Here is a 13,618-nt window from a genome sequence, read left to right as displayed (position 1 = left end):
GCTTTATTTAAAGTAAGTTCTACAGGATAAATTTCTTTAGTATACATACTGAAGTCGTCATTATTTAGAGCCAATATATCATCCAAATATCTAAAAGTATTGTTAAATTTTTGTATCAAATGTTGTTTTGATGGGTCTTTGCTAATTTTAGTCATAAATTGTAACTCACTACTAGTCTGTTGATACCCTCGGGGACGAAACGTCCACCAGCAGTGGCATCAACCCAGTGGTGTAAATAGTTATCAAAGGTATTATAGGTCAAAGTATGGTCCTAAATGCGGAGCCTTGACTCACACCGAACATCAAGCTATAAAGGGCCACAAAAAATGACTAATGTGAAACTGTTCAAACGGGATTACCAACGGTCAAATCTATATATAATACGAGAAACACTTATGAACTACATCAACAAACAACAACTACTGAACATCAGATTCCTGTTATACATGAACAGAAGTTGATCAATAATTCACAATTGAAATCTTTCTTTTTATAATTTTATTTGGGTGTAAAATCGTGAGCCGAAGAGGCGGGCCCCCTTTTTTTGGAAAAATTTGGTTGATTATATAGGGAATCTCTGAAGCATGACCGGAGCGGGCCAACCTCCTGCGCAGTCAGTGGGCCCCTACTTATGAACATTTCTGGATCCGTCACTGAGCCGAAGCATATTTGGTATGAAAGGTGGAAATTAAAATAATGGAACCGTATGGAACGTTTTTGCAATTTTCTAATGATTAACTAATAAATAATTTAAAAACTAATTGAAATGAAAAGAGTGAACGATGTGTTTTTTTAACTTTTTTAATTTCATTTCTTTGTTTTGGAGTTAAGTGTGATGTTCATTTTATCTGACCTAGTTTACATTTTCGTTTAGATGCCAGCTGAAGCCCGACTTCGGATGTGGAATTTTCTTGCTTTATTGGAGACCCATTTGGGACCATCTTTCGGTGTTGTTTTTTTAATTTTGGTCGGGTTGTTGTTGTTTTTACACATTTCCAATTCTCAATTTTATGTTATCAAATAAACTATAATAACTTTAGAATGAAGTTAGGAAAATTTCGATAATATGCAACAGTCGAATCTGCGCATGCCTTTTTATTTCTAATTAGCGAACTTCCAGTTTTGACAATTATATACTATTTTTTGTAATACTGACTTTTGACTCTGGAGTTGATATCTTTAAACAGGTAAGCGACTTCGCCGGTTGGACATTCTGGTACTCTTTCAAGTAGGAGCAATGAAACATATAAAATCAAGCTTTCAATCGGCACATTTTTTTTTTGGAAAAAAGTAAACCACTTCTCTCCTGCCCACCCTTCCCCCTCAAAAAATGAAAAAAAATGTACCGATTATGTATTTGATTTTACTTTTTTAGGAAGCTCTTACTTGACCGAGTACCAGGATGTCCTACAACATAGATGGTAACCTGTCGAAAAATTATACAATCCGATGTCAAAAGTCGGTAATATGAAAATAATCCGTCTATTGAAGAGTGGAATTGTCAATTTGATGCTTACAATGTAACTGTAGATATTAAATTACTTTGAAAGCTACTTTTGAATCTTAATTTCCTAGAAAGATTACCAATTATACATCTTTAAAACTTGCAAGAAAAAGTTTAAGCGAAATTTCTATCAAAATAAAATGCAAATATTACTATCAAATATAAACCAATCAAAATGATCAATTAAAGAAAAAAATACTAGCCACGACAAGGACGAATTGTGATAATTTCTATGTAAATATAAGTCACATATTAAGATCTATATCAACGATATTTAATCAGTATATGACAAAGCATTTTTTCAAACTATTTACCTGTTATATACCTGTTATGAGTATAACCACAAATATCACAAGAGGATCAGTGTATAAGGAAAAATAAAAAGGAAAAACAAAGATGGGCGTGAAAGTTCATGTTGAATATTGGTAAGTTATTCGTTTAATTTCCATTTATTATTTAAGATTTTTTATAAATTTAACAAAATCAGCTGTGAAATTGATTTTTTCCTTTATCGGTATCAAGTTTCAGGTGAATTTCAATTTAGTTTAGGTAGATCGATTGCTTGTTGTTTGCTCAACGTCAAACGCAAATATGTTCTTATTGTTCGGGACATAGTTTTGATAGATAATAATTCCTTCCCCTCAAACAGATAAATAAATTCAAAAAAAAATATTAGAAGGCCCCATGCAAAAATGAAATTATGTTTATACTTGCGGAAATCGTATGATAGGTCAAAATGTACCACTGATAAGAATAACAGAGCTTATGTAATGGTATCATTTGAAAAAATAAAGAAAGAAGTGTGTGTTACTGTTTGGATTAAGCAACAATTATAGTAACAATGCGAGTATTCATTTGTATGTTTCGGAAATAAGTGCGGCATATGTTGTCTCTTTGAAACATTACTCATTTCCATTTTCTAATAATTCTATCTATATTTTAAAAATATTATTTATCAAATTTAAGTCGTTTAACTTGAATATCAATTTACCATAGAATCAATAGTGTATTTGGCTTGTTTATAAGAACAAGCACATACAAATGGAAAACTTTCATAAATATCGATATATAATGCATGACCTAGACTTCTTTTGTAATTAAGTAATTTTTAAAGGTACATAATACATTAAACACATATTATATAATCTATTATAAAATGGTCTGTGAACATATAAAGGATTATTCAGATAATGATGACACAGCAAGTTTTTAATTTCGAAAATAATACCTGAATAGGAACTAATTCTATATTTTATATTTTAAATTTATATGTTCCCCGACATGAGAACACCCTCAGGGTTACAATCAATTAATCGATCTTCCGACCTGCAGTAAAGCGACAACCGCATCCCCTTAATTAGGGGGGGGGGGTAAAATTAGATGCCTCATGTATAAATAGTACGTCGCTCAATGCAAGTGATGAAACTGTCGAACACCGGGGGTGGGGGTGGGGGGGGGTGCTATTGCAACTCTTTTATTCAACTGTCATGCAATTGTGAGCTTTAGCTAGCTACAAAACCAGGTTTACTCCACGTTTTTCTACAAAAGAAAATGCCTTTACCAAAACAGGAATATTTCAAATGATATCCATTTGTTTGATGTGTTTGAGCTTTTGAATTTGCAATTTGCTTAGGGACAATCCGTTTATAATTTTCCTCGGAATTTGGCATTCTTATATTTTTACTTTTTATATATAAATTGCTAACATATGACTTTACTTTATTTTACGTTTCAGTTGATTGAGGTTAAACAGGCAAGCTGACCATGGTATGGAACCAAAAGAGTTATAAACGTGCAGGAAAGCTAGTTGTGTGATTTATTAAACCGGGATGTCATTAAAAAGACGGGCATAAAAATGAAGCATTTTGCAAAATGTAAAATAATTCATGACGTTAACTGAATGAAAGAAAAGATGTGATAATAACCAAACATTTAACAAACTAAATTTAAAAAAAAGTTGAACTCCGAATAAAAAAAAAAAAACCCGAAAATTGAATATTTAATCTTTGTATACTAAACTGAAACTTTACGATACAATATAATAATTGTGTTTCTGATAAAGTAATTGAAGTCTATGGGGAAATAAAGTATGATAAGTGATGGAATATTTTGATAAAGATTAATGTATCTTTACATTAAAAACTTAAAACTATTCCGTTACTTGTATAAGAGAAATAAATTGGCGAAAAACTTAAGGAGACAACCACTACATTAAACAAAACTAGATTTAGTTGATAAACTACACAAGACGAAACTATTCGTCTTTGGTTAGGTCAAATCAAAATTATAAAAAAATGTTCATCAAAAAGTCGAGTACACCGTTCATATTTTTGATCTTTTTAATCGCTCTCATTTTATCAATAAATGAAAACTGTGGTAAAAAGCGATGAAGCCACAGTTTGATGTAGACTTGATGAATGACAGGTTTCTTAATCAATCACAAACAAAATTGTTCTGTATTTAGACTCAAAATTATTAAAAACATTAAAATTGAAAGTGTTTTTTGTCTGTTTCTTTAGTTATACTATGTTGAACATTTCGTCTGTTCTGGGTTTTTTTTTAACGGAAAAAAATAAATGACGATAAAGGGGGTAATACCATAGAGCGAATACAATTATACTATATGTTGAATTCTACAGACAAACAATAAAAGACGAGCAGACAAATAATTGTCGACAAGCACTACATACTACATGTTAAATTACAGAACATCCCCCTCCTAAAAAAAGGTTGGGAACGGTTGGGAACTCTAGCTATATATATATATATATATATATAGGTGAATTGATGACACTCGTCAACATGACAAGTTTACAATTAGGATTCATAAAGCTATACGAAATGACATACATTCTATCGGCTTGTCGAAAGTTAAAACAAAAATCTAGCAAAGCTAATCCCATACAATGTAGGAAGACATTCTCACTATGGAAGACCTATTCGCTGTCAGGACAGTGGATGGTTTTTGACTAATTTCTATCAAGGAACCAGTTCGAACACAGTAGGAGGTGTTGGAACTTACACGTAACACGTTCTCAATTCATTTGCAATCACAAATAAAACAACCACAGTTATCACCCCTGAATATGTCTAGTTGTAATTTTCTCAATTATTAAACAATAGAAACATCTTAAGCCTATTACACTCAAAAAGTGAATAGAATGGTTAAAAACCATTTTACAAATGATAGCAAAATAACATGCGTTTCTTTTATGAAAATAAAACTGCAAGTAATTAATTGGAAAAATACCACAGCATACAAAATTTCTATTGATATAACATGTTTCACGTTCACTATAAATTTTTGCTCCTCTCCTAATGAAGTGTAACTGAAGGTGAGGGTGCCGATCGGATACTGGTAGGCAGTGGTGTTCTCCTGAATAGATGGACTTGTTCATTCAAAGTCTTGACGGAGCAGAACATAAGCACTGCCTGTACCAGACACCGCTTTGATGTAACTCCTGTTCGGCTGTTTATTGCACAGGAAGACGGATACTGGAAGGCAGTGGTGTTCTCCTGAATAGATGGACTTGTTCATTCATTGTCTTGACGGGGCAGAACATAAGCAATGCCTATACCATACACCGCTTTCATGTATCTCCTGTTCGGCTGTATATTGCACAGGAAAATATCCATTACATCAGCTTCTGAAGAGGGAAGCAAAGAGTTGGTAAGCAAGAGAGATTGTGAGGTAGCGAGAGTGGGAGACAGTGCAACAAAGCTAGAAAGCAAAAAAGTGAGAGTGGGACAGAACTAGTGAGCTAAATAGTGAGAGTGGGAGAGAGCTAAAGTGGGTGAGAGGGAGAGAGAGTGAGAGTGGTGAGAGAGCGAGAGAGACTGATAGTGGTGAGAGAGCGACAGTGGGATAGATCGAGAGTGGGAGAGATCGAGAGTGGGAGAATGGACAAATGGGTGAGTAAAACATGTAGAAGAGCAAGTAGCGAGAATGGGATAGTGGGAGAGAGCTAGAGAGTGAGAGTAGGAGTGCGCGAGAGTGGAAGAGAGCGAGAGTATGAGTGAGTGAGAGTGTGAGAGAGCGAAAGAGTGTGCGACAGTGGGAGAGCGAGGTAGCGAGGGCGGGAAAGTGGGAGAGAGCGAGTGTGGGAGTGAGCGAGAGTGGGAGAGAGCAAAAGAATTGGAGAGAGTGAATTCGAAGCGTGAGGGAGAAAGATGGAGAGCGAGTGTTGGAGAGAGCGTGGGATAGTGACAGTGGGTGGATGAGAGAAAGTGAGGATGTAGGAGAGAGGACAAGAAGGAGAGACACAATCACTAATAACGACAAGTCTTTCTTCGTTTTTGCATTAAGAATATATTTTCATCACTTTACCTATTTTGATACACATAACGCATGTAAAGGTATTCACGGAAACTATGAGCGTAGAATATGAGCAGTCCTTGCGCACGACAAAAAATGATACGCATACCTTGTGTCTTATTCTTCAGGTAGCAATACATGTTGTTTAACTTCAGTTGTACTTTCTTTTTGTCTATTGTTTTGAGTTGTAGGATATCTTTAATGTAAAGAAAGTTTATTCACAAAACAATTTTCATACTTGATGAAAATAAATCTTTCCTTGCCTTTTCTTTTATTTTACATATTTTGTCGTGAAAAACAATGTTTTAAGTAAGATATAAGCCTCTAACGGTCCATTATGTAAAATATTGAACAGGTCATCGGCGTGCGGCCTCAAACCTGTCCAATATTGTACAGAATAAACTGTTATCGGCTTATATTCCTTACTTAGTGATCTGGCCTTTTATCAAATTTCACAAAAAACAATCGAAATGATATATTTCATTCATATGTGTAATAAACAAAGTGGAAACTGGCATTTGTTTGACGTTCTTGACCCGTTCGGACGAATGCAGTTTTAAAACTACTATTGACATGCAAATGATTGAATAGAAATTAGAAATAGGAAAGCTAAATTTCAATTTTGGTTTCGTGTATTTTTTTGAACTGTACAATGTAGCAAAAGTGTGTACCAAATTAAAACAAAACTATTGCATATAAACAATTGAAGTCCAAAATGTGATGAAATAGCTTTAAGAAAAATGACGTAGAATAAAGAAAGAAGTATCTTTACATTTCATAGACGGAAGGGGAATTGATCTACATATAGATTGTCTTTTCTTTGCATGATTAAATATCGAAAATGTAGGGAAACGCGCGTATAAAGATGGCAGAAAAACCAAATGCACTACTATAAGAAAATCAATATACCAAAGAAAAGCGTTCCACTATTGCACTTTTTTATATTTCAAAGGTCAAATCCGATACAAAATAGCCTTGGGTGAATAGTGCATGTAACTACATGTATATACTTATTTACATAGGGTGTAAGTTGTCGTCTGTTGAAAATGTTCATAAGTTCAAAATAAACAAAGTGTTTCTCATTGCGATTACGAATGTTTTCATTTGTTATGTTGTTAGTTGTGAGTTGAGAGTATGCTTCAATCAGTAAACTCCTTCATGTATAATAAAGAAAAAAAGCCCTTTTATTTAACATCAAATGGATGAAGGTTCAATGGCATTTGATTCATAATACTTCGGATTCACTTATTTTCGTGGATTAAGGAAACCTTACACATGTTACATTTACATGAATTTCTAATTATGTGGTTTTGAAGAAGTTTTTATACAAGCGTATAGGAAATCTGTAATGTTTTGAAAATTTAGTTTTGTGGTGCACCCACACCCACGAAATGCACGAAATTTGGTATCCACCGAATAATAAGGTATCCACAGTATTCCATTGTTGATGCAGTCAGTCAAGGGAGGCAATCATTTTCTCTTTCAGAAATGAACATATGACAATGTAATATATTACGATGTAAGCATGTTGCGATTCGAGAGTGAGAGGGCATATATTTTGATATGAAGGACTTGCGGGTGTCTGAAGTATCAATGTGGGTCGTTTCACTCATCTTCGTTTGCCTTAGGGCGCTATCATATGGTTTTCAATTGGGGGAGGGTGAGCTAGGATGAGAGTAAAAAAGACAGGACATATTTTTTGAAAAACAAATGCAGCATGTCATTTTATGTGAAAAAAAGTCAGGATAAACAACTTAACCAAGGCTAGACCGACGAGAGTGAATACAAAAATGCAGGACAGAGATTACAACTAACAAAATGCAAACGTTTGGACTCGGAAGACTCAGATCTTGACCTAATGACCCATTGTCACCTTTCATTGTTTGAGACAATCACATATATAGTTGTTGTCTTACATTTTATAGTTATTTTCTGTGTTCGGTTGTTTTTTCCTTGACGTATGACCCACATAACCTTTTATTCATCTTTGTAGTTTGAAGCCTGAAGGCAGAGTCTTTTTTCTTTCTTTTATTTATTTCCTTTTATCTTTTGGTATCTTGAGAGATGGAAAGCAATTGTCATGTCGGCCTCGGCTTTAACGCCCTTGAACTGAAAACCAGAAATATGAATAGTCCATTTACACGGTTGATTCATATCAAATCATTTTGAGCGAGATAAATACGGTCAGATTTTATATCGTACATTTTCTATAGAAAATGATTCGCTTAGTATGTCTCAGTTTTGTTTGTCTTTGTTTTACAATAAGCCATGTTTATGGAAAACTGGAAAACGACAGAATTGATTTAAAAATTATTTATAAAGAAATGTTAGAATTGCGCGAAACCGTTCACAAATTAGATAATGTCGTTCAGGAACAAAGTGCCCGGATATACGATCTTGAAACAACAGTCACTATCCAAAGAACCCACATTAAAGATTTAATGACCGATAAGAAAACTGACATAGAATACCGTAGAAAACTGGAACATCGTTTTAAAATGATTGAAAATAATTTTGTCAGGAAACATTCCGATCCGAAGGAATATAGTGTGAAAAGCAGTAATATTTCTCCACTTGAAAATGGAGATATACCGGAAAATACGGATAATAAAAGTGGAATCGTTGATGGATTGGTCAAAGAAATAGTAAATACTAAATTGAATGCAACTTCTCGGAAAGGTAAGGTTTAAGTATTATATCTACCACGCTATTTACGAGTTACCATATCTAAACGACGAATCCGTAAGAAAAGTTCGTTTAAATATGTTAATGAGTAAGGCGTGGTGTATATGTTTTGTAATATCATTCAAAAGTAGCCTGGTGATTTTTTATCCAATAAATAACCAGTGGGATTGTCGTTCTAGCCCGCTGCTTAGTGCGCGCAAGAGAAAATCGATCCAGTTTGGAATACGGCACATCAGATATGACAAAAAGTCTTTTTTTCTGAATTGAGCGACACGGGTTCCTCTGAGGCACATACCATTCGATTTTTTGGGGGGCCTGGGAATTTTTTAAAACAAATTATTCCGGCTCTGTAAAAAAAAAAAAATCTAAAAAAAAAGATTTTCCCCACCAAAATTGTATTGCAACAAAATTTGATTGCTTTTATTAAATAAAAATATTGCGGCTCAGGTATAAACAGCACCCCCCTCCGATTCGTAAGAGGTGTGTCTAAAAAGTTCGTTAAAATAATAATAAGTCAGTGACGGAAAGTAGAAAGTAGAAATCATTTTTGTAAAACAAACGAAATCCTTGTCCTCATGCATTTACTGAACTGTTAATCACATGGAGACGTAACAAAGTGGGGGAGTTTCAGTTTTGGTTTAACATAAAAAAAAAATTATAAAATTAAACCACAGTCCAATCTCCGCCTATCTACATGAAGTTGCAAGGACAAAGTACGTCATGATTCTTTTTATAGGAATAACAAATCAATCTTTATATTTAACCATGGTTTTTCAAAAACCGAACTATTAAGCAGATTATCACGTAAAAACGTCAAAGGAAAAATGCCGTATTATTTTACAAACACTTTTAATTTAATATTTCGATATCGGATATGACTGTCAATTAAAGACGTAAACACTAGTAGCACGATTTCAGTCTGAAACGGTCATTTTGGTCTGATCGTATCTTAATTGACTGGATTTACCGCTAGAGGAAAACGTCAATACTTGTCAGATCGTTGAGTCTCCGTTCGGATCGATAGTCTCATTAGGTAAATTAGTCTGTTAAGACATGTCAAGATATTTAAGACTGTATCGTCTAGCGAGCTGTTTAGATTCGTTAAGACCGTGTCAGACTAAAACAGACCATGGATACAAACTGACGTCAAGATGTTGTCAGACCGTGTCCAGTCGTGTTCAGATTTTAATAATTTGGACACAAAACGAGTGAAACTTTCCCATTATTTATCAGGGGTTGTTCCCCTTTCAAGAATAAAATAAAACTGTGAAAGAAGACGATTTGTTTAACTGAAAGTCTACCACGTCCCCTTAATCATGTTATTTAAATAAAGCAAATATTCAATTTGAATTCTAACTTCTTCCTATTTAATTATTTAACATTGTTTTATAATTATATAAATAAAAAAAAAGTAGCTCAAAGTCATACTGCTGCACAAATCGCCGCGAATTGACTAAAAAAAAATCAACAGATTGCCGAAATAATATTTATTAATTGAATATAAGCACCTGAACCTTTATATTTAATGGTTTACAAGTGATTGCAATACGTTTTACATGCAATTACAGACTGTCGTACGTGGTGAAGAATTTGTCATTCATTTTTACACCCTTATTTAATAATAACGGATGTCGGCCGTGAACACTTAAAAACGTGATCTTAATATGTTAAATTAAATTTAAGATGTAACTATTTTTAAATATTGTAAATGAATGCATTATCATTTATCTTTTTATGTTACCTATATAAATTGCATTTGAGTAAATTTGAGGCAGGGAAAAAAATATATATATAACTCTGTCTTTTATCGTTTTCCGTTTATTGTCATGACATTGTCCGTTTATTTTTGCCAGACTCATGCGTTTGACTTTCCATCTTTATTTTTTAATGTGTCTATAATTCGAGAGCCTTTTGTAAAAAAAACTACATACCAGAAGCCTTCGTTAAAAAATAAAGTTTGAATATTATAGCAGAAAAAGGCTTATAAATTCATTCAAATTTATATTTGAAATAGGATAAATAATCAAGAAAATGTTTATAAATACGTCAGACACTGTACTACATTTAAAGACCAGGTTACATATATATTACATGCATACAGCATAATAAAGCTGGTTTAATTTGAATGACTATCCATTAGGGACATTTTTCGACGATAATTAATCAAATCTGACAAGTTTAATTAAAAACGGAAAATAATTCTTCGCCCGTAAACGATTTAACGTTACCGTACCCTCTTTATTTTTGTTGCATTCATGTCGCATGTGTGTCGGCAGTGTCAGCGCTTCTAATAGCTAACTTATTTTTACACAAAATCGTTGACATGGTAGAAGGAAACTATAGTACAATATAAGCTGAGCTGGAAATTGCAATTGGTGAGTAGAAATGAATATTTTAATACATGTCTATCAGAATAATCATTGATCATGGTCCATGCATCATCACCCAAGAGTTTGAAGGAAAAATGTTCACATTTGTTAAATTTGTGCATACAGGTATGAATCGACGTTCCAATACTCCACACTCTTGGATAGTGGCCTGTTCAAAGGCAAAGTAAGAATTTGGGCTTGTTAAAAAATTGTTCCTGTGATTGGACCCCCCCCCCCCCTTTTTCATGTTTTATGGAAGATCAATGCATGATTTAAAAAGTTATATATAAACTAGTATGGTTTAAACCCCCTTTTAAAAATGGCTGGATCCACCCTGTTTATTGCCATTGCCTAACATGCATTGACATGTGGGGTATTCACAATGGTATGGTTGTGCTGGATGGCCTATTACAACAGTTACAAGACCTAAACCCCTGATCGAGTAATCCTACATATTGTATGTTAATGTATTGATAATGCCACGTCCTAAATTTGCATGAAATATTTGTCACTTTTTTTTATTAACCAATAACCAACCAATCTTCACATGTTACAATGTAGTCCGAGACAAGCTTGTCTGGCAAAACAGCCGTTTGGACGTCAGAGTAATCTCGGACTAGTTACGAAGATGATATACCTATTTATATAGCCACTGGTGGGTGATGTACAATAATTATAATTTGTCACATATGTGTTATGAATACCTTCAACATGTTCAAGGCTTGGGTTTGTATATGTGCAATAACCTCAAAATTGCCCGGTGCAAAAAAAGAGTATATTGATATTGTGCCCTGACATGCCTGATTCCAAATGATGAGACGGCATTGCGTCCTTAACAACAATTTTTAACACTTTTTCATCTTTTGTGATAAGAAATTTAAGATTTTACCGGGTATGATTCATTATTTTGTTATAAATGATTTGTTATGCTCTAAATTTTGTAGAACTTAAATATATGTTATAACAGAAGAAAAAGAAATTATGTTGAAATTTTTATTTTTATCTTTTGTATATTATTCACTGTCATGACTGTCATGACTAAATAAAAATTAGATCCCACGCATGCGCGGCATAGTTAAATAAGTGCCCGACACGTTATCATCAGTATGTTGATGGATTATAAAGAAGAAGAAGAAGAATCTTATAAATACTATTTGCTTTGTCACCATGTCACGTTGGTAGTAATATTCAACAAATTTTATTTTAAAAAAAAAAGTATTATAAATTGATCACAACAAGGATAGTGCTATATAGCCTCTATTAGCCAGTAACCCTTCATTGAAGTATACACCTAAGAAAACATTGATGTTGAAAGAGAGAACATTTTGTTTTAGAAATAGAACCTCAAAAAAGGGTTTTATTCTTCTTCTCATAAGGGACTTATCAATTAAATTGTACAAGTCATAAATTCATTTCTTTACATCATTAAACTTTGTTGTCAAGCAAATTATGATAGCTAGTTTTTCTTGTAGATAAATACAAGTTTATATATAATAAATACTTAATGTATATTTTTTTTGTAGATAAGATATCACATTGGTTTGAGCATGATTCCCAGCCAGATTATGAAGCGGCATATATCATGTATATCAATGTATATATAGGAAATATATAGTGTCACTAAGTTACTCTCATATGGTACCTCATTTGTACCTGTAGCTATAAATTGTGAAATGGTGGATTCATTCATAATTTTGTGTTACTTATTGGTTTGGAAATAACGTTGATAGAGCTAACAGCATTATGTCATGATGTACAGTTGACGGGATGATCTGATTCGACAAAAAGAAAATTGTGAATTGAACAAATAGCAAACTTACAATTCATAGAAAAAAATGTAGGAAATACAATGTACTACATTACTTGGTGACAGAGCATACCTTTGATATATATATATATATATATTTGAAATAAGTAATATTAACAATTTGAAATAAAGAGAATTTAAAGTTTTCTAGGAATATTAGTAGTGCATCATATCTTAATTCCATGATTACCTTGGATAGTTATATCATTAAGAATAGAAAATTGGAATAATGGAAATTTCTAGTTTCAGTGAATATCAATCATTGTCAATACTAAAAGTGCAGCATCATGATCATACATCATCTGATTCACCTTGGATAATTATTCATTTGAAATAAGAATTTGGATATAATAAGAGTTTCTATGCTGCCATTGCTATTGTTGGCTACATGTACCACCAGGGAGTGTTAAACCTCCTTTACTTTCCATGAGGGTCTGTCACGGTCCATCACTATTGGTTAGTGTCATATATATGCATGATGATGAAAGTTTTTACCAACCTAGACAAGCTTTACAGCCCTGGCATGGTTGTTGGTTAGAGTCGAATGACAGCTTGCTGTATAGTTATAATAGTCTGAATGTATCTACATGTATTTTAATAATCTTCTAAATTACTGTTCATTCTGAAACTGGCATTTTATAATAGTAGTCAAACATATTAAACAATACATGTACTTCAAAGTATCATTTTATTTTGTCTCGCCTTACACAAAAGTCATGAAAGTTGGTTGTATACAAGAAATTTGTATTACAGTCTTGGGGTGATGATGTAAGCTATTTTATAGAGCTTTACATTTTAAAAGCTAAAAGAGCTGGATGTTTCTTGTCTTGTATTCAGATTTCAGATGCTAGTAGCTAATTAATATGTTATGATGTTTCAGTTTGCCATTATATGTACATTGCACCTGACCCCATTTTCATGGTTCAATGACTGCATGT

General features: G+C 33.1%; 1 long non-coding RNA gene across 1 annotated transcript; it reads left to right on the top strand.

The window, feature by feature from the left end:
- Positions 1-10,738: 10,738 nt before the first annotated feature.
- Positions 10,739-13,360, top strand: LOC139508247 (uncharacterized). The gene is made up of 2 exons (XR_011661145.1): positions 10,739-10,879; positions 12,397-13,360. It is a non-coding gene; the product is annotated as an uncharacterized lncRNA (long non-coding RNA).
- The last annotated feature ends 258 nt before the right edge of the window (positions 13,361-13,618 follow it).

The sequence above is a fragment of the Mytilus edulis genome, unplaced genomic scaffold (genome assembly GCF_963676685.1).
Source record: "Mytilus edulis unplaced genomic scaffold, xbMytEdul2.2 SCAFFOLD_809, whole genome shotgun sequence".
Lineage (NCBI taxonomy): Eukaryota > Metazoa > Mollusca > Bivalvia > Mytilida > Mytilidae > Mytilus > Mytilus edulis.
This window is presented reverse-complemented; position numbering and strand designations above follow the sequence as displayed.